The 26,709-nt window shown below is 40.7% G+C and overlaps 1 protein-coding gene across 3 annotated transcripts in view; it reads left to right on the top strand.

Moving 5' to 3' along the window:
• nrxn1a (neurexin 1a) overlaps positions 1–26,709 on the top strand; it is a 1,567,205-nt gene that overhangs the window by 291,394 nt on the left and 1,249,102 nt on the right. The window lies entirely within an intron of this gene.

The following is a 26,709-nucleotide window of genomic DNA, read 5'->3' on the forward strand; positions in this document are numbered from 1 at the left end:
TGAAAGTACCTGGTTTTGATGTTCTGCTAAGCTTTGGGGCCATCGTAAATCAAATCTACAACAACCATGACAGATGTTCGACGCACAAATGAGAAATGGAAAGCTCTCCAGAGTGCAGTTGTGGCCACCCAGGACATAGAACAACTTGTATATGTGTTCTATTGCAAATATGTGTAAGCTTATACATGAACATAAAGGAGAAATAGTGATGCATGCTGCTACTCCATTGATCTGACTGAACCAATTGAATGTGAAATTATAGGTGTCGGTCTACATCGGCATTACTGATAAGAAGAAGAAAGCAGGGAGAATCTTGATGTTGTCACTTAGCAATGTTTCTGGAACTGAGAGGTCCGATTGAATCATTTTTCCTCCTCATGGGTACAGGCGTTATCTCTGCGATCAGCTTTGAATTGCTCCACACCTTACTTCCCCTGATCTAAACAACTCCCTGTGGCTGCACTTACCAAATATGCACTTCAATTATCAAATACCTGGTATTTCATTTCCTTATTTCACCACCTTTCATCTTTCAGAATAGTATATCTTCCCTCCGGAACTCGCTGTTGAAATTCCTCGATATTGCCAACTCCATCCCTGCTTTCAAAAGCTTCTTTCAAATCCATTTGTTGGCCAACTTTTGCTACCTAATCTTTTGTTCCTTTTTGGTTTCATGTCCATCTTTCTTCAAACTATAACCCTTCTTACATTTTTCTGACTAAGCTATACTGTTGAAATAGAAGTTGCTCTTTCTGAAGAAGAGCACCGACGTCACTGTGAAGAATTACTGAAATTGCATATAATCCATCTACGTTTGATCATTCCACAACTTACTATTATACCATCTCCCTAGATTATGCAGTGTTTTTACATAAAAGAAATTGGATTTCATTTCTGAAAGTGATAAAAAAAAACCATAGGGAAACTATCAAGAGATTTGTGTTAATGCGTAAGATTTTGTGTTCGAATTTGGGTCTGTTCTATGGGGGTTTATTATCATGCCTGCAAAATGAGATTTAATGGACAGACGTCCTTGAAAGCCATTTATTTTCTTACTTATACCACATTGCAATTAAACCTCTGAAAGAAACTAATAAAATAAACTTTGAAACAGCTTGATTTCTAGAATAGGAAGGATATTATTAAATTGGAGAGAGTTCAGAAAACAAATGCCGGGATGATGCAGGGAATGAAGGGTTTAAGATATGAAAGTAGACTAAAAAGACTGGGACTTTTTTCACTGGAGCATAGGAGGTTGGGGGGTGATCTTATTGAGGTTTATAAAATCATGAGTGGCATAGATGAGTTGAATGAAAAGGGTCTTTTCCTTAGGGTGGGACATATTTTTAAGGTGAGAGCAGAAAGATTTAAAAAGATGAGGGGCAACTTTTTTTTACATCGGGAGTGGTTTATGTGTGAAATGAACTTCTAGCAGAAGTGGTAGATGCAGGTACAGTTATAACATTTAAAAGATATTTGAATAATTACATAAGTAGGAAAGGTTTGGAGGAATATGGGCCAAGCGCAGACAGGTGGGACTAGTTAGATTGGGAACATGGTCGGCATGGACTAGTTGGACCAAAGGGTCTGTTTCCATGCTGTATGACTCTATAACACTATAATAGATATGATTGTAACTTCACAAATATATAACTGGAGCAGAACACCCAGTTATCTTTTATGTTAATGGAGGCATTAAAGTTTTTATGAATTAACTACTCTGATAAAAAGCCAGACAGGAATATCACAGGCATGTGTTAAGTGTGCATGCATTAATATACTCTTGTCCTATTTAAATAAAAGCAACTTTCGGTTTGCAGAAAATGTTATTTTGGATATTTTCATAGTAAATGAACAACAAAGAAGGAATTAATCTTTTATTTTGAAAAATTATTCAAGCCCGAATCTGTCCTGTAAGAACCCAAGGCTGAAATATCAGTAGGAAACTGGTTTCAGTTTTGTTCCTTGGTCAGAAACTTGCCTTTAATGGAAAACTAATTGCAGTAGAGATTATTAAGAGGGTGAGCCTTAAGTTGTTGCGGAGACAAGTTTTCGGTCTGGTTAAAACCAATGGAGATGCGGATGAAGATAGGGTCAGCTGAAGTGCGGAGCTTGTTGAGATCTTTACAGGAACCATCACTGAGGCTGCTGGTTTGCCTGAAGGAGGCAACAATTGTTATTATGTACAACAATTATCTGCAATTTGCACCAAATCCTTTCACCAGACACAAAGGAAGTGGACAGGCTGCCTGATTGGACAGTAGATTTACCTCTCTGTTAGAAATTATTTCCTTCTGCCTCATCTTCCTCCTTCTCCCTCACCACCTGCCCCTCCCGTGATGAGCTGATCCTTCCAAGGTTTCACTGTCCTCAAGGTCAACACCTCTCTGGAGTCATAATATGTAGAATGCAGCAGATCACTACAATGACTGAGACCCTTAGAGGCAGGCATTAGAAAGCCATCTCCTAAAGTCCAATGGCTTACTCAGTGATTGTCTGACTGAACAGAAGATATTAATTGTATTACCTCTGTACCTCTATTTGGAGCTTTTGCAGAAATGTCAGTAACCATCCATCTGGGTATACCACTTGTCCCCTATGAGCCAGCTATGTACTTTGGGGTTGGAATGAACATCTGAGGTAGCTTAGACTAACAGTGGGATGAAGTTGCCATATCAGCTGCCAGGAAAGCAAGTGCTTAAATGGAGGAAGCTCTTGTCTGGTTTGCTGATCAATTAGATATTGAGGGAGTAGAGGCACTTCCTGTTCATGGATCTCACTGACCAATCACTGGTTAGTATGACAGTCACACATATGCAATGCATGATGTCTTGCACTGAGGGGAATTGAGTGATCGAGGAAATGAAAAGAGTAAAATCTTACAAAGTTCAAGGCCACAGTGAATTTAATGGCAACTGGAATCTTCCTTCTGGGCAGGTCACCTCCTATTGCCCTTGGTAGACTTGTTCCCCAGTTCTTCTGCCCCTGTGCTCCTGCCCACATTTAAATCCTGGCCACTGAATGCTCACTCTCCTTGTCACCTATTCAGCGATAAAGAACCCCTTAGCAAATGCTTTTCACCCGCTCATTGGGTCTTGGCAATATCCTGAGACAGTCACGTCTGGCTCCTAACTCTGCGCCTTCAGAAGGGAGATGAGTAAACTTTCTGCTTTTGTAAGACACTTTAGCCAAGCTCTCAAAAAAGTTTTAAACAGATGTGATTTTCTTCAAAGCAAAATAATATTCCTACCCTGGTGATTAGAATTGGCGCAAGGAGTGGCATCTTCAAATTATCACACTGCCTGATGCTGGTATTTTCAGTGCCATCCCCCACTCACTTTCATTCACAACTTCAAACGTCTCTGAAAATATCCAACTGGATGTCTGATTATCATATTGAACACTTACCTTTTGATTTGCAACTCTGGTGTACCACTATTAGGGAGGTTTGACTCTTCATCTGAAAGAATGTTTGCCCCAAACAGTTCAATCCACTTGTACATTCATATGATATTGGAATGGGTAGGCCATTCATAACTAAGCATTTGAGGTCAATGCTTCCAATCAACACATTAATTTGCTCCAAGACTTGGCAAGAAAAAGACTACAGAATTACTTCATTAGATAAATATAGATTTAATAGACTATTGGAGTTGCTCATAATCCGCATCATTAATGGCTAGAGATAGAGCCAAACATACATGACATAGAAATGCATACAATTTTATCTGCTGAGATATATAGAAGTAAATTCTTGTGCTGCAGGACATGAATTCTTGCTTCATTGAATCTGCTTAAGAGATCTTGCCAATGCTGATTTCAGACTGTCACCCAATGTTACTCCTTTGATCAAAGACTGGCATGAATGTTACAACTAAAAAATTATCTCATGATAAATCCACAGTCATGACCACAGCAAAATCTGAGTGTAAAGTAAGATTCATGTCAGACCATGCTTTTATGGGGAGATTAGTCTTGAAGTAACATTTGTGGAACCGGTGGTCTGTTGGATTGCTGTGTCTGATAACTAATTTGTATTTGTAAAGCTGAGGCATTAAGTAATCAATTAAGATTGAGAAATCACAAGACTTTATGATTTGTTAAAATATTTGAATTCTGCGTTAGAACATGCTACGAATTGAGAACTCCATATTGCTGTCATGAAATTTGATAATGCAATCCTTCCACGTATTTGATAATTTGTTAACTGCAACCCAATATGTCACATATTTAAAACAATAACACTCCAAGGCTATTTACCGGAGTGTTACGTATCAATATTCTGTTCTATCAACTTTGATTAGAAATCTAACTGAACCAATCAGACGAAACAAGTACTGCAACAAGAAGAGAAGATCAGAGATAACACAGTGTGGAGCTGGAGGAACACAGCAGGCTAGGCAGAATCAGAGGAGCAGAAAAGCTGACTTTTCAGGTTGGGACCCTTCTCCAGAAATGGGGGAGCGGGAAGGGAGCTCAGAAGTAACTAGAGAGAGGAGGGGTGGGGCTGTGGAAGGTAGGTGGGATGGCGGTAGGTGAATGCAAATAGGGAGTGGTGGGAATTGTCACAATGACGCCACCCGGAAACTGGAGGAGCAGCACCTCATATTCCACCTTGGGAGCCTACAGCCCAATGGCCTAAATATGGATTTTACCAGTTTCAAAATCTTCCCAATCCTGGCCACACCCTCCCTCTCATCCCCGCCTCCTTGACCTGACACAACCTGTTCATCTTCTCTCCCACCTATCCACTCCTCCCACCTCACTGACCAATCCCCAGCACTGCCCACCTGCATTCATCTATCACTATCCTACCTACCTTCTCCAGCCCCACCCCTCTTCTCTCTATTTATTTCTGAGCTCCCTTCCCCCTCCCCATTTCTGAAGAAGGATCCTAACCCGAAATGTCAATGTTCCTGCTCCTCTGATGCTGCCTGGCCTGCTGTGTTCCTCCAGCTCCACCCTGTGTTATCTCTGACTCCAGCATCGGCAGTTCTTACTACCTCTCAGGGAAGATCAGAGGTTGCGATTTGTTGGCAATTACTGTAACTTGTATCTTGAAACCACTTTCTCTCAAACCCCCCCCCCCCCCCCCCCCCCCCCCCCTCAAAACAGTTAATCCTTGATCTATAAGGCATTAACTCTGGAATGTGATCAAATGCTTTCTATGTCCCTGGAAGGGCAGCTCTAATAACTCTTGAGCAGTTTGTCACCATCCAGGCCTGCATGCTTGGAATCTCTTCCACAGATAAACACTTACTCAATCCATTTGTATTGTGGCAGCAGTGTATTCCATCTAAAGACGCACTGCAGCAATATGCCAGGCCTCCTTTGTCTGTACCTTCCTGTACCACCTCAAAGAACAAGGGAAACAGGCATGGAAATTTCCACTCCAAGTCTCACACCATGCTAACTTGAAACTGTAACGCAGTACCATCATTGCTGCTGCGTCAAAATGCTGGAGGTCAGTTCCCAGCAACACTGAGGCCGTTCCTACATAAAATGAACTGCAACAGTTAAAGAAAGCAGCTCACCACTCTCCTCTTAAAAGTGACTTGGAGTGGGCAATGAATGCTCACATCGCAAAAAAACAGTTTGTTTTTACACAATGAGTCACATAAGGAGTTACCAGGACAGCTAAACAAAATCTTGGTCAAAGAATTAGTGTTTGAGGAGTGTCTTAAAGCATGTGAGAGAGAAGTCATGAGGCACAATAATTTAGGAGGGCATTCCAAAGCTTAGGATCTCACCCATTAAAGGCCCAGCTGACACAATTTAAAACTGGATTACAAGAGGTCAGAACTGTTGGAGTTTAGATACCACAGAGCAGTTTGAAAACAAAGGTAAGAAATTGAAAATGAAGACATTGATTTCTGATTGAGAAAGGTAGAGCAGTGAGCATGGGTTTTAGGATGTCAGCAAAATAGAGATTTTGATGACTCAAAGGTTGTAAATTTTAGAAGATGGAAGGCGGCTGGTGGACTGAAATAATCAAGTTCAGAGATACGAAATCATGGCTTGAACAGCTGTGAGTTGAGGCAGAGGTGGAATTGAACAACGTTATGTGCATTGAAGTGGACTGTCTTCATGATAGTGATGATGCTTGCTCAAAATCTCCATAAATTGGTCTATTTTAATCTTGTCAGGGTGAGTGTTCACATGTGGAAGTGTGTTTTTTATTTCTCACCACAAGATTATTTATAGCAGATCAAACAAAACTTAAGTTTCATGCTGCTTTGTTTGATTTTGTTAAGGTACTAAGTAATTAGATGACCAATAATGGGAATTTAAAGCCTCATGCTACAAAATTAGAATGAACAGTGACTGTTTGTTTGGCCTTATGAATGGCCTTGTAATCCAAATGGCATATGTATCTCGGATGTAAATCCATTTTGGCAAGTGTGTGTGGCAAATGTCCATAAGGATATGTAGAGGAAACAACATGATGTCAGTTAGCATATAATGTTGACTTAGTTCCGGTGTTGCTATTTTGAAATTCAACATGCCAACTAAGTCCATCTCTCAAGTTGTTGAAAGCTGTAACACTGCTAAATTACAAGGAACAAATATTTGATATGAGCATAGTTCATATCCACAATGCAACTTCATGTCATAAAATCTATGAAAAGCCAGACGGCAACATGTTTTTTTTTCTGAAGCTAAGGTAGAAATGAAGGGACTATATTTCTGGATATTTCCATTTATACTTTTGACTATACCATCAAAATGCCAGCGATCATGGTTCAGTTCCAGTCTTGGGTGACTGTCCATGTGGAAATGTTTGCATGTTCTGCCCATGTGTGCATGTGTTTCCGACAGGTGCTCCAGTTTTCTGGCACAGTCCAAAGATGTGCAGGTTTATCTGGGTTGGTTATGCTGAAACTAGAAACAATTGCCCATAGTATCCAGGGATGTGCAGGTTAGGTAAAAACCCCATGTGGATCATGAACTGAATGATTTAGGTTGTAAGGGTACAGAAGAATTACAACTTTTATGGTTTGCTGTGTGTTTAGTGGATGAGAGTTAAGGCTTGAGTTGTTTAGTTAAGATGGTTAATTTATTAAGGAATTCAATTAACTTTACACAATCAGATGAGAACTTGAATAACTTATTTTCACAACTAAAGAGGCAAGTGTATCATCTTAGGAATTTTAAGAAAAATCAAAATTGAAGGCACTATGTCTGAATTTATGAGGCATTCACAGCAAATGAGATGAATTGATCACACTAATAGAAATTAATACATTTAATCTACGAGCAGCAGTTATGCTGAACTCTGTGCCTGGCCATGCAAAGATTTTCCTGATCCAATATTGCTATGCATTTTCATTTGGGATCTTCAGTGATGAAGTGCCACTTCCCTCAGGAGACCCATTGAAACATAATAAAATTGGGCGAAGAGAGGATGTTGTCCCTGTTTTATGGTAGTTGCCGCCATATTATCTGGTAAACTTAAAGGTCCAGTTTTTTGAGTGTTGATGAGTTGGTAGTTTGGGTGGTCTTGTGTGTATATTTTCTGAAGATTCATGCACGGATTGTGGGCTTTGCTGTCTGGACTGGCATTTATTGCCCGTTCCTAGTTGTCCTAAGTCTAGAGCATATATCAGAGCAGAGAGAGAGTTTGATAATTTTGACCCAGCAAAACTGAAGGACTGGCAACAATGTATTTCCAAGTAAGGATTGTGAGTGACTTAGAGGGGAACTTGCAGGTGGTAGTGTTCTCATTTATCTGGTGCCTATGTCTTTCTAGATGGTAGTATTATAGGTTTGAAGGGTGTTGCCAAAACAGCCTTAGTGAATTTGTGCAGTGCATCATCTATATGGTACAGTCTGCTGCTACTGTGCATCGGTGGTAGAGAGAGTGAATGTTTCAAAATGTGATGTAGATCAAGCAGGTTGCTTTTTCATAGATGGCGTCAAGTTTCTTGAGTGAAATTAGAGTTGAAGTTATCTAGGCAAGGAGAGAGTATACCATCACACTTTTGACTTGTACCTTTAGGTAGTGGACAGGCTTTGGGGAGTCAGAAGGTGAGTTAATTACTGCAACAAAAACAGAAGTTGCTGAAAAAGCTCAGCAGGTCTGCCAGCAACTGATTTCTGAGGAAGGGTCACTGGACCCGAAACGTTAATTCTGATTTTTTTCTTCACAGATGCTGCCAGACCTGCTGAGCTTTTCCAGCAACTTCTGTTGTTGTTCCTGATTTACAGCATCCGCAGTTCTTTTGGTTTTTATTTAATCACACTTCCTAGCCTCTGATCTGCTCTTGTAGCCATTGTATTTATATTGCTAGTCCCGTTCAGTTTCTGGTCAATGGTAATCCACAGGATGTTGATGGTAGGAGATTCAGCGATAGCAATGTAAATGAATGTCAAGTCACAATGAAGTATCTGTGCATTCTCCTCACAGTTCACCCTCCCACCTAGCTTTGTGTGGTCCAAGAATGGTATATGATATAGACTGATTTCACAATCTGAGGAGTTGTGAATCAGGCTGAACATGGTGCAAGCATCATTGAACATATCTACCTCCAACCTTATGATGGAGGGAAGAGCAGAAGTAGGCCATTCAGCCCATCAGTTCTCCTCTGCCATTCACTGAGATCATGACTGATCTGCAATCCTCAACTCCACTTTCCTGCCTTATCCCTCAGTTATCAAAAATTCTCAGCCTTGAATGGGCTTAACACCCTGCCTTGACAGCCATCTGTGATAAAGAATTTCACAGATTCACTACTCTCTGAGAGAAAGAATTCTTTGTCGTCTCTGTCTTAAGTGAGTGACTCCTCAGTCTTGGATTATGCCCCCCTGGTCCTAGACCCTCAACTTCACAACTTCAGCATTGTCAAGCCTCTGAAAATCTTCTTGTGTCTCAATAAGTTCTGCTCTCATTCATGTAAACTCCAAAGAGTACAGGTTCAACCTACTCAACCTCTCGCCATAAGAAAATCCCTTCACACCTATAACCAACCTCATGAACCTTCTCTGAACTTTCTCCAATGCCAGTTTATCTTTCCTTTGTAAGGGGATCTAAGTTGGTCTCAGTATTCCAGATGTCAGTGCCTTGTACAGATTGAGCAGGACCATCCTACTTTGAAACTCTATTCCCTTTGAAATAAAGACCACTGTTCTATTTATCTTGCATATAATTTACAGAATTTTCCTCATTCCTGCCTCCATTATTCATCAAATCCAAACTTGATTTTCCTGCTCTTCCATTTCATGAATGGCACAGCAGTGCACAACTCTGTTTTTAGAACACGGATTTCTGTTCAGAGTATTGTCGTCATCCCAGCCATGGCACACAGACTGCACTGATTCTCATTGAAAATAAATCTTACATAAAGACACAGGCTATTAATGTAGAACTTATAGGTTTGCATTTATAGATTGGTTTAAAAACCATTTATCAACAGGACAATTCTGGATAACAGCAATAAAGTATTCATGCAGCCCCTTTAAAATGGTAAACATTCCCAGCAAATCTACCTGCAAAATATTTCTGACTCTTCAATGAGATTGTATTTGTCAAATAATTGATGTCAGACCTATTTAGAATGTGCCCAGCCTTCCAGTTCTCTTTGTGTCTCCATTATATAATTTGAAAAATTATAATTTTAAATTCCTGTCTTTTGATCCCAATGGAGCATAGGAGAAAGAGATTGACCCCCTTGGAGTTTGACCATTATTTAGGCAAAAGTGAATTTATTATAGTTTATAAACTCAAGTTATTAGATCTGCAACAGCTCAGGAATCTTAGGCATGCTAAAACACTGAGAATTTGTGTGGGAATGGTTGAGGCACACGTGAGTAAAGGCATTCTCTAGTTAATGTCTGAAATGTATTCAGTTCTTTTTTGTGTTGAACTGTGTTGACCTTGTTGGGGGAGATGTTGTGATGCCACAACTGACCTCAGCATCACTGGACTGAGGATGAGTCAAAAGAAATATACAATTTCCATTCCCTGTAATTATCCAATGATTCCCCTCTGGAACAAACACAAATCTGTCTTTAAAGTTTAACTCAAGATAGGATCAGATTGGTGTGTGATTCATTTTGCAGCTGGATAGTCTGCCAATGTTCACTGTTCAGAATCACTCATGATAATTACCCTCTCGTCTGAAACACTGGAGTGCATGGAATACCAATTGGTATCAGGGCAAGAGGGGAGGGCATTAGAGCAAGAATATGCCATTCATAACACAGGAAATAGAAAACCTTGATTTTATACAGTTTACTGTCTCTATATTTTAGTACCATTAAATGTATTTATTCATTTATTAACAATTAACTTTAAGACGCAATATGGAATACTGCAAGACTATAGACAATATCTGACTGGTTGGTCCCCAGATTTTGCTGAATTAAGTAGAGACTATTCAGACCAAAAGGATTACTTCAAATTATTTGTGAAAGCTACTGTGGAATTTCTTGTCAAATTTTATTGATAATATTTTGATAAATTAGAGTTATTAAAATAACTAGGCCAGTATTTCCTTCCTGGTCCAGTCCAAGAGCAATTAGTGTGGAATGCACCAAAAATATTTCTTCCAGGGACTGAGAATGAGTGTTTGCACATCCTCTGGGGCCTCATTTGAATTCTACAAGTAAGTCTCAAATGCACATCAGATCACTTGAGAATGCAGTCGTGGTCACATTTATGAAGAGATATCTGAATGCAACTGGATTAATGTCATGGTGCTTGTTACATCATTTCTTTGAAGTGACAGTTGTCAATGAATTTTAGTGAATCATAAAATTATTTATAGTCACCAGGAGTTGTGATTTGTCATTTCTATAATCTTCATCTTTAGTCAAACAAACCAAGCACTCCCAATAACTTCACACTTCCATTGTCTGGCTAGAATGACAGCAGTATCCTGAGGAGAAGTCTGGTTATCATTGCATTTGCCTCATGCACGAGGGTGCTGGCTGGCTTAACATTTTATCAGAGGAAAAGTATAAACAGGCCAGATTTTGGCTTAGGAAATAATTACCCATGACTTATGAGAGGCCCAGATGAATGGCACTCCAACTTATCAAGGAGATACTTGATTGTTTGTTACCAAGTGCATCAAAATAAACCATTATCCAAAAGGGAAGTGCAAAATATTGGACTTTACTGAATGTAGTTTTCATCACAAAGCAATCAGTAAGTATGCAGTAAATATTCGAGCGCAAAAACTATTGTTTAAAAAAAAGACTAATCATTGTCAATACCATTGTGTTCCTTTTAGCATATTAAGACTTAAGCTGCAGCTCTGGAGCTTGATTTTTTTGCAGGTTTTCTTTGGGACAGTCTGTTCCTGATCAGTACCAGTGCTCTAATAGGAAATGTATGTGCGAAGGCATCTGAAATTGAGTTGTGAAATTTACATTTCTACATCATTTCCAGGCTGAGTCAGGTGCTACCACCCTGACAGTCATTGAGGAGATTTAGATGGAGTGCTATACAGGAATAGAAATTGTGCCACAACTACATTGTACCTGTTCAGAAGCTATGTGCTGATTTTTACCCCATGGTTTTGCTCGTTGTGAAGGTGACCATGGTAGGCAGTAAGGTGGTGGCCAGCAATGGGTTGATAATCAGAGCATGTTGGTAAATGGGTTTTGCTATGCTGTTTAATAAACCTCTGGCGTTAGCATTCTGTTTCTGCAATCGATATATAAACCCAAAACAGTGTGTTGGCATGAAGGCAACATCAATGCAAGGACTTCTGATGAAAGGAATTCCAACATGGACCAGACTGCAAGAATTCGACATTGATTTTGGAAGCTTCAACAGCCAAGGAAATGGAAGCAAGATGTAGGAATGCTCTGGTCCTTTCATGGAGGTCATACCCTGGGTTATGAGGACCCTCTGCAAAGTTTTAGTTACTGCAGATGTCAGGAAGGGGCCAGTCTCCCAAAGCAAGAAAGCATGGATGGAATTGGCTGAGGGAGTGTGCAGGAGACATGTGGTCAGTGTAGTGGCCTAGATTTTTGCCACAACAAAGAGCTTCTCCTTTGCAGCAAAAATGGCAGATAAACCCAAAAATGTCAAGTTCTTCCCTGAACAATACAGTTCCCATTTTCACAGAGGCAGGAATGGGAAAGGTTTGATTTTTACACGTATGTGTTTTACTGAGGCAACTGGACATATGAATCATCAACTGCCTCCACTCGCGTAGGTTTTGGCAGCCTGCGAGTGTGAAACATGTAGCTTGCAGAGTAGACTTGATGACAGCAGGTCAAACTTAGTGCATTTCTCTAAATAGCTTTATAGAGCTAAGGTATCCTTTTGGATTTGGCCTTGATAGGTAAGGAGATAGTCAAGTATCCTTTGGGTAGCCAGGTGCCCTTTGTAATTTTTAAAAGAGCTAAACTATGCTTACTATGCCAATACCTGTTGGTACTAGCCTGAGGTATCAGTTACAAGATTATTGCTGCATATATCATTTTATAACATTCATTATCACAGTGGCATGTCCGCCCTCTCACAATTTGATTGACAGCTACAAGTGGTTATAGACGCATGGTTATAGAATATTCATGTTATCCGGCTTTAAGTAGTTAAAACAATGTAGATGTAGTAAATATTTTTTTATGAATGGAAGTATTTTTTCAGTACATTGAAAAATATAACAGACACTTATAACTTCATTTTTTCAATCTTTGCGTGGGTCTTGTGGTCTTCCCATGCTAGATACTAGTGGATACTGGGTGAGTTGGCATGATAGATGAAAGAGCAAGGATATGTGCAAGTGATGAGTTAGCACTAAGTTGCTATGGGGCAATGAAGAACCATGTGGAGTTGAAACAGGATGCCAGTTTGGCATGAAGTGTATGAGCGTCTTTTGGTTAGTCACAGGACAGGAGATCGCATCGGTATTCATGGATAGGGATGGGGATTATTTGGGAAGTCTCAAGGATGAGCTGGAGTGATTTTTTTTCTTAAATTTAGCTCAAACCTTCAGAGCACTGAAACAGGTCTACTATCTAGCCCCCTCCATATCTCGCATCTTCCTCCTCAGCCTCTTCCAATTCTTGTAGCCTGCTTATCATTTCCAGGGTTGCCTAACCTGACTTCAAATATACCTCATCACTGCTAATCCCCCCTCTCCGCAACCCCACCCCCAACACACTGGCGCAAAATCCAGGTTTTAAAAGTCAGGTTTAGGAAGCTAGGAATTGTTCCAGCTCTGTATAACAGACCCATAGGTGAAAATGCAATGTGTCAAAAGGTGTAGTGATGTCATCAGGGCAGAAAAGATGGGCGTTGACCCATTTTCATGTTTCAATCTCCAAACCCAGACTTCACCAGAATTTTCCTGCACAGCAATCCTTGGACACACAAATTTCCACCTTGTCAGATGAACAAATTTTAAAAAATGGGGCAGCTCAGTAGTTAGCACTGCTGCCTCACAGCGCCAGGGTCCTGAGTTCGATTCCACACTCGGTGACTGTCTGTGTGGAGTTTGCACATTCTCCCTGTGTCTGGGTGGGTTTCCTCCAGGTGCTCCGGTTTCCTCCCACAGTGCAAAGATACACAGGTTAGATAGATTGGACATGCTAAATTGCCCATAGTGTCCAGCAATCTGTAGGCTAGGTGGGTTAGCTATGGGAAATGCAGAGTTACAGGGATAGGATAGGGGGGTGATTCTGGGTAGGATGCTTTTCAGAGGGTCAATGTAGACTCGATGGGTCGAATGGCCTGTTTCCAGACTGCAGGGATGCTATCAGTCTATGAGATGGTGGTTTGCACTTTGGTGATCACCTCTGCTGAACAGGTTGCGGCACAGGCTTTGGGAAGTCAGGAGGTGAATTACTCACTGTAGGATTCCTAGTCTCTGACCTGCTCTTGTAGCCACAGTATTTATATGGCTACTGTAGTTCAATTTGTGGTGAATAGTACCCCCCAGAATATTGATAGTGCTAGATTCGGTGGTAGTAGCACCATTGAACGTCAAGGAGATATGGCTAGATTGCCTCTTATTGGAGATGGTCATTACCTGGCATTTGTGTGGTGCAAATCTGACGAGTTGTGAATGGTGCTAAACTTTGTGCAAGCATTGTCGACCATCTCCATTTCTGACCTTAAGATGGAGAGAAAGCCTTTGATAAAGCAGCTGAAGGTGATTAGGTCTTGGACACCACTCTGAGAAAGTCCTGCAGAATGTCCTGGAACTGAGATGGCTGATCTCCAAGAACCATAATCATCTGCCTGTGTTCTAGGTATGACTCCAACCAGTGGGATGTTCTTCCCTGATACCCATTAATTCCAGTTTTGTTAGGGCTTCTTGATGCCACACAAGGCTAAACATAGCCTTGATGTCAAGGGCTATCATTCTTAGCTCGTCTCCGGAATTCAGCTGTTTTGTCCATGGTTGAACAAAGGCTGTAATGAGATCAGGAGCTGAGTGGTCTTGGCAAGTAACACTTGCACTACACTTCTGCTAGACTGTGATGATTTACAGAATTAAACCATTGATTTTGTGGCATTTTTGTTGCTGAATATCCCACTATCAATGTCACTGACCAGAAACTGAAGTGGAACAGCCACATAAACACTGTGACTACAAGATCAGGTCAAAGACCAGGAATTCTGCAGTGAGTATTTCACCTTCTGTCTCCCTGATGCTGATGAACTGTTTGCAACCCATCAGTCAGGTTTGTGATGGAATTCTTATTACTTTCCTGGATGTGGGAAGCTCCAACAATGCTCAAGATGCTCTAAGATAAAGCAACCCTCTTGGTTTGCATCTCTATCCACCACCTTTCACATTCAATGCCTTCATCTCAGATGCAATTGGCAACAGTGTGTACCATGTACTCGATGCAATGAAATAACTCACCAACACAAGGAGGGCAAAACCCATAGGGTTACTTAGAATAGCACCAGATGCAATTTCCCCTCCAAGTCATACACCATGCTAACTTGGAACTACATCACTGTCATTTCACTGATACTGTATCAAAAGCCATGAAATCCCTTTCTAACAACTTTGTGAGTGTTCCTATAACCCAAAGACTGCAGTGGTTCAAGAAGGCAGTTCATCACCACTTCTTCAAGGCAGTTAGGAAAGGGCAATAAGCGCTGGTGTAACCAGCAATGACCCACATCCATGAATGAAAAAAAAGTACAATTACAGCTCAAAATAATCTGATCTCCATGATTTATTTCTTAGCTTCATTAGAATGTGCACATTTTTGTCCAGTTTCAAAAGAAGCAGGAATTAATTCTATAAAACTTGTTATCCGTTATTCTTCAGGGATTTTTGCAAGTAGCTGGCAAATACTAACAAAAACGCAAGTAATAATTTTTGATTATAGGCATGATATCACACTTATGAAAAAAACTCCCTAATGTTTAAACCGGTAGGTCTGGAATCATCCTGTTCTTGGTTTAGTCCCAGAGGATTGCATTGAAAATTTGAAATTGTTTTTTTTTCTGCCAAACCTAGTTTGCATGACATCAATTGATCCTCATTAAATGCAAAATTAGCTTGATTTGAGATGCTGTAACTATCCATCTGCTTGTTTAGATAACTATAAACATTACTTCGTGAGTTTCTCTGGACATAATAATTAGTGGTGAATGACCACAGACTGTGTTTACAGTGTGTATCAAACCAAATAATGGTGCTTAATGCACATAAATTTGTTGCACCATTACTTCAACTGCTATCTCTTGTTATGGTGCAGGCAATAAATAGATGAAGGAGTACTGAATGGCATTGTTTTGACTTATTCATGCTGTCATAACAAAATACTATATTGCTTTCCATAATGAAATTATGAAATAGTAACCATGTAGGGTAATTCTATCCTGCTGAGTCTCATGAACAGAATGAGAAACAGCCTCATAATTTAATGTCCCATTAAATATGTGCAGACTGAGGTCTGGCAGGTATTTATCAAAAATTAAACAACTTGTTTTGCTATCGTGAAACATTGTGCTTACTCAATATTTTACTGGTATTGAAGGAAATGTTTGGCACTAATACAAGTGAGAGATTGAAAAAAGAATCCTTAAGAAAGCAAACTAGGTGATCTGTGAAACCATTTCTCTTGGGGTGGTTGATCCTACTCCCTGGGTCTGAAACAGAGTTTGGGAAGGAATCAGATCATAATCCAATGAAAGGCATACATCGTTTTAGCACAGTACTGGGCAAGTAATAGGTTTGTTCGGACAGAGTCGATAGATTTTGACAGCAAACTGAAAGATAAAGCAATCTACTTCACTATTGGATGACTGGACGACCTGGAGAAAACCAGGTTAACTACACCTAGATCTGACAAATAGGCTGAGTATGATAGGTTTTGGGTTCCAAGACAGATGTCAAATGAATCTGTGTAGAGTTGCCTTCCAAACAGTGCCTGCAGCAAACTTAGATTTTCTTTCTAGCTAATGCACACGAAATGGTAATGAGATAAATTGCTTTGACAATATCCCTATTGTCATATGTTCAGTTAAAATTGTTCAGTAACTTCTAGCATCATACGTGATAAAGTGTAAAGCAGGTAGCAGCAGGAATCACACATTATTGCACAGAAATCACAAACCAGATTGAAGAAATGTAAACTTTTTGACCCAACCAGTCTGTTATTGCCAATTTGCCTTATTTGGCCACTTTCTAATCTCATATGCCTGTTGTGTTTCCTTGATCAATTTAATGAAACTAATCCTGAAAAATGAGTTAACACCTTACTAATTTCTGCTGGATAGATGGGAAGCTGCCTTAATCAATATGGTGGCCACCATAACTCAAGCATAAAACAAGCAAGGGACGTTGTATCTACCAGTTGCTTTTGTTACACTATTTTACATTTGGTGAGTGGCTGTGATGAAGGTCAATTTCCACAAGTCATATTCAACCATATTATGTCCACAGGAGGAAAAAAATTCCCAAACAATAGCTAATTACATTTTTTGTCGCTAATTAACAGCTTGACACAGCTTAAAATAACTTTATGAAACAACTTGTAAAAGGCTTCTGTCATTAAATAGCTATGATACAGTAAAAAATGTCAACTGTATTGTTAACTTCATGCTCTTCTACCCTCTGACACTCCCCTGACTTAGAGTCATAGAATCGTAGAGATATACAGGCTCTTCGGTCCAACTCAACCATGCCCAACAGATGTCCTGAATTAATCTAGTCCCATTTGCCATCATTTGCCTCATATCTCTCTGAACCCTTCCTGTTCACATACCCATCCAGAAGCCTTTTAAATTTCGTAATTGTAACAGCCTCCACCACTTCCTCTGGCAGTTCATTCCATGTACACAGCACCCTCTACATGAAGTTGCCCCTTAGGTCCCTTTTAAATCTTTCCCTTATCACCTCAAACCTATGCCCTCTAGTTTTGGGCTCCCCTGCCCTAGGGAAAAGACCTTGTCAATTTACCCTATCCATGTCCCTCATGATTTTATAAACTTCTATAAGGTCATCCCTCAGCCTCTGATGCTCCAGGGAAAATGGCCCCAGCCTATTCAGCCTGTCCCTATAGCTCAAAGCCTCCAACCCTGGCACCATCCTTATAAATCTTTTCTGAACCCTTTCAAGTTTAAGAACATCCTTCCCGTAGCAGGGAGACGAGAAATAACTTCTTACTGGTTTCTACTGCTTTGATGTGACTACCTGTAGGACATACAAAATATGCTGTTATTTCTAAAGCAGTAATTTATGCAGATATCCCCATTTCAGCACTCTTAAGGAATAGTGTGCTTTTAAAAAAGTGTGCTAAACAAAAATCACTTTCTCAATCAAAAATATTTAACAAGAGTGGGTTATGTTTCAGCTCTGTAATTTTTACATTCAAAATTCCTGACTGCCTTGAACTCAACTGGCCCAAAACATCTTCTACTCAATCTTTAATAATCTGCTAACTCTTATTAATTTGTATTACTAACTCATTTCCAGATAAAATATACTGCTTTCTGTCTGAAACTAGTTTCACGCTGCGTCTTCACTCACTGCTTTGCTTCCTACTTCCAGTTCCCTCTCCGACATTCTAGCCACTGCTTCCCAGTCTAATTCCCTATTTGCTGCTTCCATCCTGCTTTTCTGCTCTGCTCTGTTCCATCTTACTCACCACTTCCTTCTCCCAAATGTTGACTGTGAGCAAGGGTCCACAAGAAGGGCAGCAATAGAAGGAAAGTGAGGAAACATGAGGAGCTGTGAGTGAGAGGGAGATGACAAGAGATTCATGGAAGTAGCAAATGGAAAGCCAGGGAGGGAAGTGAGAAGTGGGACAGCTGGAGAGGGAAGTGGCGAGAGTGAGGTATGGAGATTGAAGTGACGAGCTTAGAAGTCAGTGTGTTGGGAGTGTTGGTGAATGAGATAACCAATGATGTGGGAGAGTAGGGGAGGGAGCAAGTGAGTGAGAAAATCAAGGAGAGGCTGACGAAGAGTCACTTTGGACTTGAAACATTCACTGTGTTTCTCCCTCCACAGATGCAGACCTGCTGGTTTTCTCCAGCATTTTCTCTTTTACTTTTGGATGTTCAGCATCTGCAGTATTTTGCTTTTATTTTAATTATTCACGTTGCTTCTAGATCAAAAGTTTGAGAGCCATATTAAACAAGCAAAAGTCTTAAAGTATCTATCCTGAACATTGTGCAATCATCAGCGAACATCCCCACTTCAGACCTTATGATGGATGCAAGGTCATTGATGAAACTGATGAGATAACGACTTCCTAGTTTTTGATTGGCCAGTATGGCCAGCAGCTCTCAAAGCCTAGACACAGGGTGTGATATACACTTCAAGCCACTGAACTTGCCATTAAATGGCTGTGGAAAAGCCACCCTATGGTAGGGACCAAACATGAACCACTCCTACAACATAACATTCCACCTTTTCAGGTGAGAATGCTACCTACTGAATTGCAGCTGAAAAATCCAAACTCTTAGTCTGGGCAGAAATGGAGCTAAAGTGCATTTGCCTCTGGTGTATTTAGCATTGTAACATATAATCTTCATTTAAATATTTACAAATGAAATATAACTTTCTTTCAGAAAATTCTTTCTTTTTTGCTTTTCAATGGGTATTGTAATTTTTATGCTATCAGAAGAGAAAATACACAAGAACTTCCTTGAAATTTATCATTGCACACTATTGCACACAATACAAAGGTGGGTCACATTGTGGACAGTGCGGAGGGCTGTTCTAGGTTACAAAGGGACGTTGATAGGATGCAGAGCTGGGCTGAGAAGTGGCAGATGGAGTTTAACCCTGAAAAGTGTGAGGTGATTCATTTTGGAAGGACAAACTTGAAAGCAGAACACAGGGTTAACGGAAAGATTCTTGGCAGTGTGGAGGAGCAGAGGTATCTTGAGGTTCATGTTCACAGTTCCCTGAGAGCTGCCACCCAAGTGGATAGAGTTGTTAAGAAGGCGTATGGTGTGTTAGCTTTCATTAATAGAGGGATTGAGTTCAATTGCCATGAAGTTATGCTCCAGCTGTACAAAAGCCTGGTTCGGCCACATCTGGAGTATTGTGTCCAGTTCTGGTCACCTCATTACAGGAAAGATGTGGAAGCATTAAAAAAGATGCAGAGGAGATTTACCAGGATGTTGCCTGGAATGGAGGGAAGGTCTTACGAGGAAAGGTTGAGAGAGCTAGGGCTTTTCTCTTTAGAATGACGAAGGATGAGAGGTGACTTGATAGAGGTGTACAAAATGATCAGAGGTATAGATAGAGTAGACAGCCAGAGACTTTTTCCTAGAGTGGAGGTAGCTTTTACGAGGGGACATAGTTTTAAAGTGAAAGGAGGTAGATATTGGGGAGACGTCAGAGGTAGGTTCTTTACTCAGAGAGTGGTAGGGGCGTGGAATGCATTGCCGGAGAGGGTAGTGGAGTCAGCCTCATTAGGGGCATTTAAGCGGCTATTAGATAGGCATATGGATGATAGTATAAGGTGGGGGTGGAGGTTAGATAGACCTGAGGTTTAGGGTAAAAGTTCGGCACAACGTCGTGGGCCGAAGGGCCTGTACTGTGCTGTACTGTTCTATGTTCTATGTTCTAAATGTATTTCTGATGGTGTGTAATTAATGTTTTCAGGAACTAATTTAAAATCTTCTGGATCCTCCTATCAGGTTTAAATGACAACTGTAAGTCCACATTCTGTGGCAACTATTCTTTGCTTTTCCAGTTAGTGGGCTGAGGTGGAATCACCGAGATGAAAGACCAGCATTCCTACAAATTTAGTGTGATCTCATTTGACTCATTTTCTTCATCTGATATGTTGATGTTGGAATCTGAGTCCTTGTGCACAAGTGGTGTTTTCAATGTTTTGAAGAGGAAATTTTCACGTGATTATTTGCAAACCATGTTTAACAGTGATCATTGATCTTTTTGTGTTGTTTGCTACACATGGCTGGATGTCAGAAGGCTGCTTGTTTCCCAATGCACCCATCAGGTTTCACAAGTACTTTATTTCACAGCTTTAGAGCTTTAAATGTCATGTTTTCATTCAATCCTTCTATTCTCAATTGCATTCACGTATATGTTGATTGGCTCTGTGTCATTGTTGATGAAAGGAAGCACATAGGATTTGAGTGCAGCTAAAGGTATTTCCAACATCTTGAGAGGATCAGAAAGATTTGGCATTGTTGCTTGATGTGGCGAACGCTGATTGATTTTCTGCTCTACCATGCAGTCAATTCGTGGGAACCATATCTTGTCTCCAAGGAGCTATTTGGTTTTTGACAGTCCCCGGAGACCTTCATGTGCTATATCGACAACTCTTCTTCAATGAATGTAAAATGACGATACAATAGTTGCATAATATGAGATGTCCCATGAGATGTGGTTATAGAAGTACGCTCATGTTGAAGGACTTGCAGTATGTGCACCATTCAATTTATATTCAATCTCTTATTCACATCTTTCCAGTTTCAAGATTCCATAACCTTAATACCACATACAAACATAGAATTCGGAATAAGAGTTGGCCACTTGCCTTGTTGAATCTACTCTGGTATGTCATATGAACATGGCTGATCATCTAACTCAAAAACCTCTTCCCACTTTCTCCCTATACTGTTTGATCTCATTAGCCCTGTATCAAACTCTTTCTTGAAAGCATTCAATGTTTTGGCCTCAATCACTTTCTGTGGAAGAGAATTCTTCTACCTTGTGGACTCCTTTGTCAAATTTCTCAGAATCCAGATTGTGTCACAAAGTCAGGAAAGAAGTGACTGTAGTACGTGTGAGACTGAGCAGATTCCAACTTTCCTGCATGCATTGATAAGGTGATGTACCTTTGTCACTGAACGTATGACTCAAAAATGTGATTCTGCTTTAATTGAACAAGCAGCTTTCCTTCTTCAAGGTGAAGTTACATTCTTTAAGAAACTGTAGGTGTGCATGTTGACATGATTTCTGTTCACTTTCAATGTGACCGTAGATGAAAACGTCAGTGTTCAGTTTATCTTCAAGTTCTTGATTTGTGGTCTGAAACGTGCTGAATACCTCAGCTGCTGAATTGACACCAAAATTGAGTCTCTTGTATCAAAAAGTTCTCAGTCAACTGCGGAAAATACTGATAAAATACCTTAATTTTTCTGGAAGCTCAGCTTCCTAATAGCCTGCATTGACGTCAAGTTTAGTGAAGTATTTAGCACCATTCACACTCTCTGTAATGTAACTGACTGTCTCTATCGGGTGTCAATCTCATTTCATTGCTTGATTTCATGACTACATATCAACACAGATTCTAATCTTGTTCACTTGGATTTCATGAAGACTTGTATGGGTGACATCCAAGGAATAGGCTGATCCCCAGCTTCCTCAGTAATGTCCAGATCATATAAACGCTGAAGTTCTTTTTCTGTTTCCTGAGTTGCAATAGGGGACTGAACAGATCTACAGCTTGCATATAACAGCTTTCAATGTACTTATAGTAGGAAAGCAGTCAGCTTGCAATTCAGAAGAAAGTGAGAAGTCACACAACACCAAGTTATAGTCCAACAGGTTTATTTGAAATCACAAGCTTTCGGAACATAACCACAACTGGCACTGTGAAGCAGCAATACGAACCACTGAGCCACCATGCCACCTGTTCTTTCTAAGTTTTTGCCGTCTGCAAAGAACAGGGCCCTGCCTATTTGCATATGTAGCTTCCAGTACATACAAGTATGCAATACTGCAAACCTGACTAACAATCCTAGATTGCTGGCAAATTCTCTGCACTCTGTCTGTATTATGCAGTGCTTGTTGTTCAGTTATGGAATCATATCATATCAGATGGGCAGTGACAACATACAACCCTTGTCTTCAGACCTTGACATTCCACACATACCAGCATCAGTGCATTCTCCTAGCACATCTCCAAATTATTGACAGAATGGTTCTGCACTTCAGTGCTTCAATGTAGAGCATGTCAACACCTCTCATTGCACTGCTGTTGCAAAGACACTTTTGCAACTGGAACTGGAAACCTTTTTATGGTCTCAGAGATTATCACTCAGTTAGTGCTCACCCACTTTGTGCCTGCTTCAATGCTCACAACATCCCTGACTTGCCTCGCCTTTTTGTACTTTGCCTCCTCAGCCAGACCTTAAAGATTTACAGTATTGCAGCCCTGCTTTGCGTTTTAGTGCAGACATAAAGCCAGCTTGTCATGGTTCTCAACAATGGTCAGTTAAGGGACTGGACGTGTTGCTTTATGGCACCATGCGATATCAAGCTCATACCTGCACAAGTGCCAGCTGCGTATACACCAGTGCTTCAATCAAACATCCATATCACAGAAACTAACAGAAGTAGTCCTCAGTCAAGTCAAGGAACACACTCGTCCATCATGGGGTCTGTAAAGCAAGAGCAGGTTCCGATATTGGTCAAGGGGCTTGGACACAATCAGTCGACAGCTTGGGGCAGTCCTGGCTGTTGGGGGGGGGAGGGGGGCGGTCTGTACATCTGCAGTCTGGTGAGTGAGCCACAGTTGGTCCTTTAGGTCCAGTATATTCACTCCTGGAGTCATCGGAAGATTGACGGGGAGCTGAATGGAAACCTGGAGTCTGGTTGCTCATCATTCAGGACTGACCATCTATTTAAAAAAAAATCAGGATGAGGGCGGGGTGTGGTTTATTAGGGGGCACTGTGGTGGGAGGGCAGCTGTGAAACTCAATTGTGGGGATTGGAGGCAGCTTGCTGGGATGCTGAGGAGATTAGAGCTTCCGGTACAGTAAAGTTGAAACACACTCTGAGGCTTTTGGACCTGGCTATCTGTGGCAGCCACCTACCATCTGTGGAGGCAGCTAGACATTCATGTGCCTGAAGCTGGTATTCCAATGGTATTGTTGCCATTCTGCAAATTTAATTTCAGGTTGTCCAGTGCCCCAGCAAACCTGCCAGTTTCTCCTGTGCATGTCAACTAAGTGACAAATTGCTGACATTGTGGTGTCCTGTCAGTCTGGGGCTGAGCAGATGCTTTCTCTCTGGCATTTCTGTACATGCCAGCAATCTGAGCAGTTGTTCCTTAGCCAGCTGCAGAGATGTAGCATTGAAGTGATGAGGGTCCCTCATCATCCTGTTTAGTGATTTTCTGTAAACCTTGCCTTGCACAGGGGGCGGGTCTTGCATCAGGAGGGTAATATGAATGTTACAGCTCATCTCATGGGAAAAATGTGTAGGATTGGGAACAGGTGGGATAGGATGATGAACCCCTTGCATTAAAGGCAAGAGCCTAGGATTGTAACAATTTTCTTTTTGGACAGCTACATTTGATTTATGGAAGTATTTTTTGGTTTATAGCACTTACATGTTTTCATTTTCACTGGTTTGCTGATTAGATGATGCAGTCAAATAGGTATCTGCCCCTTTGAGTTTTGTTTTGATGTATGAGGTGTTTAGACATTCAAAATAGAATTGGAGGAATTCATCAACATCGTCAATAATAATTGACCCTCCACTAAATTAATATCCCAGCATGCAAGGAAAGCATTAATGTATTAGCTGCCACAGTATTTAAATTACCATGAAACAATGGGCAAAACGTGGCAATAAAAGTTTTTTTTTTCAAAATAACTAATACACAGATATACACACAAGAAGTCCCAAACACACTTCTTACAAACTAGTGAAGTCACAGCTGCTGACTGAAATCTCATTTGGGCAGAACTGAACAAATTTAACCAGGCAATTGTTCGTGTTTCTATTGCATTTCAGAACTCATTCGTGGATTTAAATTTAACAATTGGCACAGTGATAACTACAATATCACCAACGACATTCTTCTGCTGTATAGTGGTACCTGAACATAGGTAGCCTGGATGCCCAAGAGATTTAACATTCATTTACAAGAATTTCATTACCTCAGAGAGTTCAAGTTTCCCTGGCTTTTAGTTAGCTGAGAATTTCTTCGTTGACAGTTGAAAACTATTTCTTTACGCCCTCTCTCTCTTTCCCAAACATTCATGTTCATTGGCCAACCTGAGAAAATGGATGACCCAATGTCAGCAGCCCACTGAGGGGACAGTGTTGTAGAGGTGACATCTGAGAAAACAGCAAAAATAAATGATTGACATCAGTAACAGTGACGAGATTTTCCCTGAATTTTACTATCAGTTCTGGACATGTGCCAAGACTAAACAGCTATGAATGCCAGGTGCAATTGTATGTTTTTCTGAACAAACTTATGACTGTTTCCTCAAAGTGCTGTCAATGCATGTGTAGCTGAAATGGATCAGGCTGACCCATGACCTGGGATGAATTTGGTGGCTATCCTCTGGCTGCTAAAGAGCTTAGAGAGTTGTGGTATATAAGGAGTCTTCTGTACAAGAGACACCCCTCTGTCACTCTAATACTGAAGTGCTGGTCTCCCCAGATAAGGAAGCCAGCCGCTTCTGCTCTCTTGCAAGGCACAACTTAACATGCCAGCAGAGCTGGAGGAGAATCCAGATGCCTCTTCTCCCTCTGACTTTGCAAAGTTTGAGTTCAGGGGCAAGGTCATGGTTTGAAGGTACGTCTGTATCTCTCACATGCTCTGAAAAGTCTGCTGAATCTGGTTTGCATGAGGGTTGACACTGTCTTGTTGGAAGAAGCCATACATTTGTGCCTGAGATGTGAACCCACTCATGGTCTGGATAAATTCATACACCATCTGCATACAGCAGCGTATAGCCTCTGGAAACTCCATCAAGTTGCTTGCTGCAACTCCAGTGTGTGGCTCATAATAGCATGGGGCTCAGCAGAGGTCTGGTCTCCCACACACTTCCAAATGTCAATGACCTTGCCTGTCACAGCCTCTGTCAGCAGCTTGGGAATATCTGGGCATATAGTTTTTTATTATGCTTCTTTTTGAAAAAGTGATACAAGTTATACGAAGTGTTCCATGTCATTAATTATGGCGGAAACTATAAAGTAGCCTTACACATTAAAGCAATAGTGGCTGAAGTTAGAAACTGGCAATGATTATATCTGTGTTGTCACATTTTATGTCAAAATAAAAATGTTTGACATGGAAATTGTATGAAATCAATTCAGGAAACAGTGGTTGGTAATTTGACACAAATTGAGAACATTGCACACATTTAATTTCTGCTTTATAGACACAGACATATTATTTGTGAGAAAATCTGAAGCTGCATTGTGCCGAAATGAAATATTTACTGAATTGAATGTTAAAGAAAATGAAATGTTAATGCTATGAATATTAAGTACTCATCCAATAAAAGCATAGAGCAGTGCAGTGCAGAAGGAAGATATGTGGCCCATTTTGTCTGTATTGGCTGTGAACAACCCCAGAACAACTATTACTATTACTATTACAACTACTACTGTTCTCTCCTCGCAACCCCATGATTTCTCTGATTCAATTATTGGATCACTTTTCCCCCCTGAAAGACGTTATTATGGCTAAGCTATGCCTGTGGTTAAGAGATTTCTTCCGAATTCTTTCCTCATGCTTGCTAACAATCGTACATGGAAGATCACTTATCACTGATTCATCATTAAGGAATAGGCCATAAAAACTCTTCCAACCTTAAAAACCTCCATTTGACCTTAGACCATAAGACCATAAGACACAGGAGCAGAAATTAGGTCATTTGGCCCATCGAGTCTGGTCTGCCATTCAATAAACTTCTCAACACCATTTGTCCACTTTTTCCCCGTAATCTATGATCCCCTCGACAGCCAAGAACCTATCTATCTCTGTCTCAAATATACTCAATGACCTGGCCTCCACAGCCTTCTGTGGCAATGAATTCCATAGATACACCACTCTCTGGCTGAAGAAGTTTCTCCTCATCTCTATTCTAAACGGTCTACCCTTACTCTTAAGCTGTGCCCTTGTATCCTAGTCTGTTCGCCTAATGGAGACAGCTTCCCAACACCTACTCTGTCCAGGCCATTCTGTATTCTGTAAGTTTCAATTAGATCCCTCCAATCCTTCTAAATTCCATCAAGTATAGACCAAAGTCCTTAAACGTTCCTCATATGTCAAGCCTTTCATTTCTAGGATCATTTTGGTGAACCTCCTCTGGACCTGCCCCAGGGCCAGTACATCCTTCCTGAGATATGGGGTCCAAAAGTGCTCACAGTACTCTAAATGTGGTCTGACAGAGCCTTATAAAGCCTCAGAAGTACACTCCTGCTTTTATATTCTAGTCCTCTCGAAATAAATGCCAAGATTGTATTTGCCTTCCTAACTTCTGACTCAACCTGCAAGTTTACCTTAAGAGAATCCTGGATAGGACTCCCAAGTCCCTTTGCACTTCAG

Source organism: Rhincodon typus, chromosome 9 (assembly GCF_021869965.1).
Source record: "Rhincodon typus isolate 14 chromosome 9, sRhiTyp1.1, whole genome shotgun sequence".
Lineage (NCBI taxonomy): Eukaryota > Metazoa > Chordata > Chondrichthyes > Orectolobiformes > Rhincodontidae > Rhincodon > Rhincodon typus.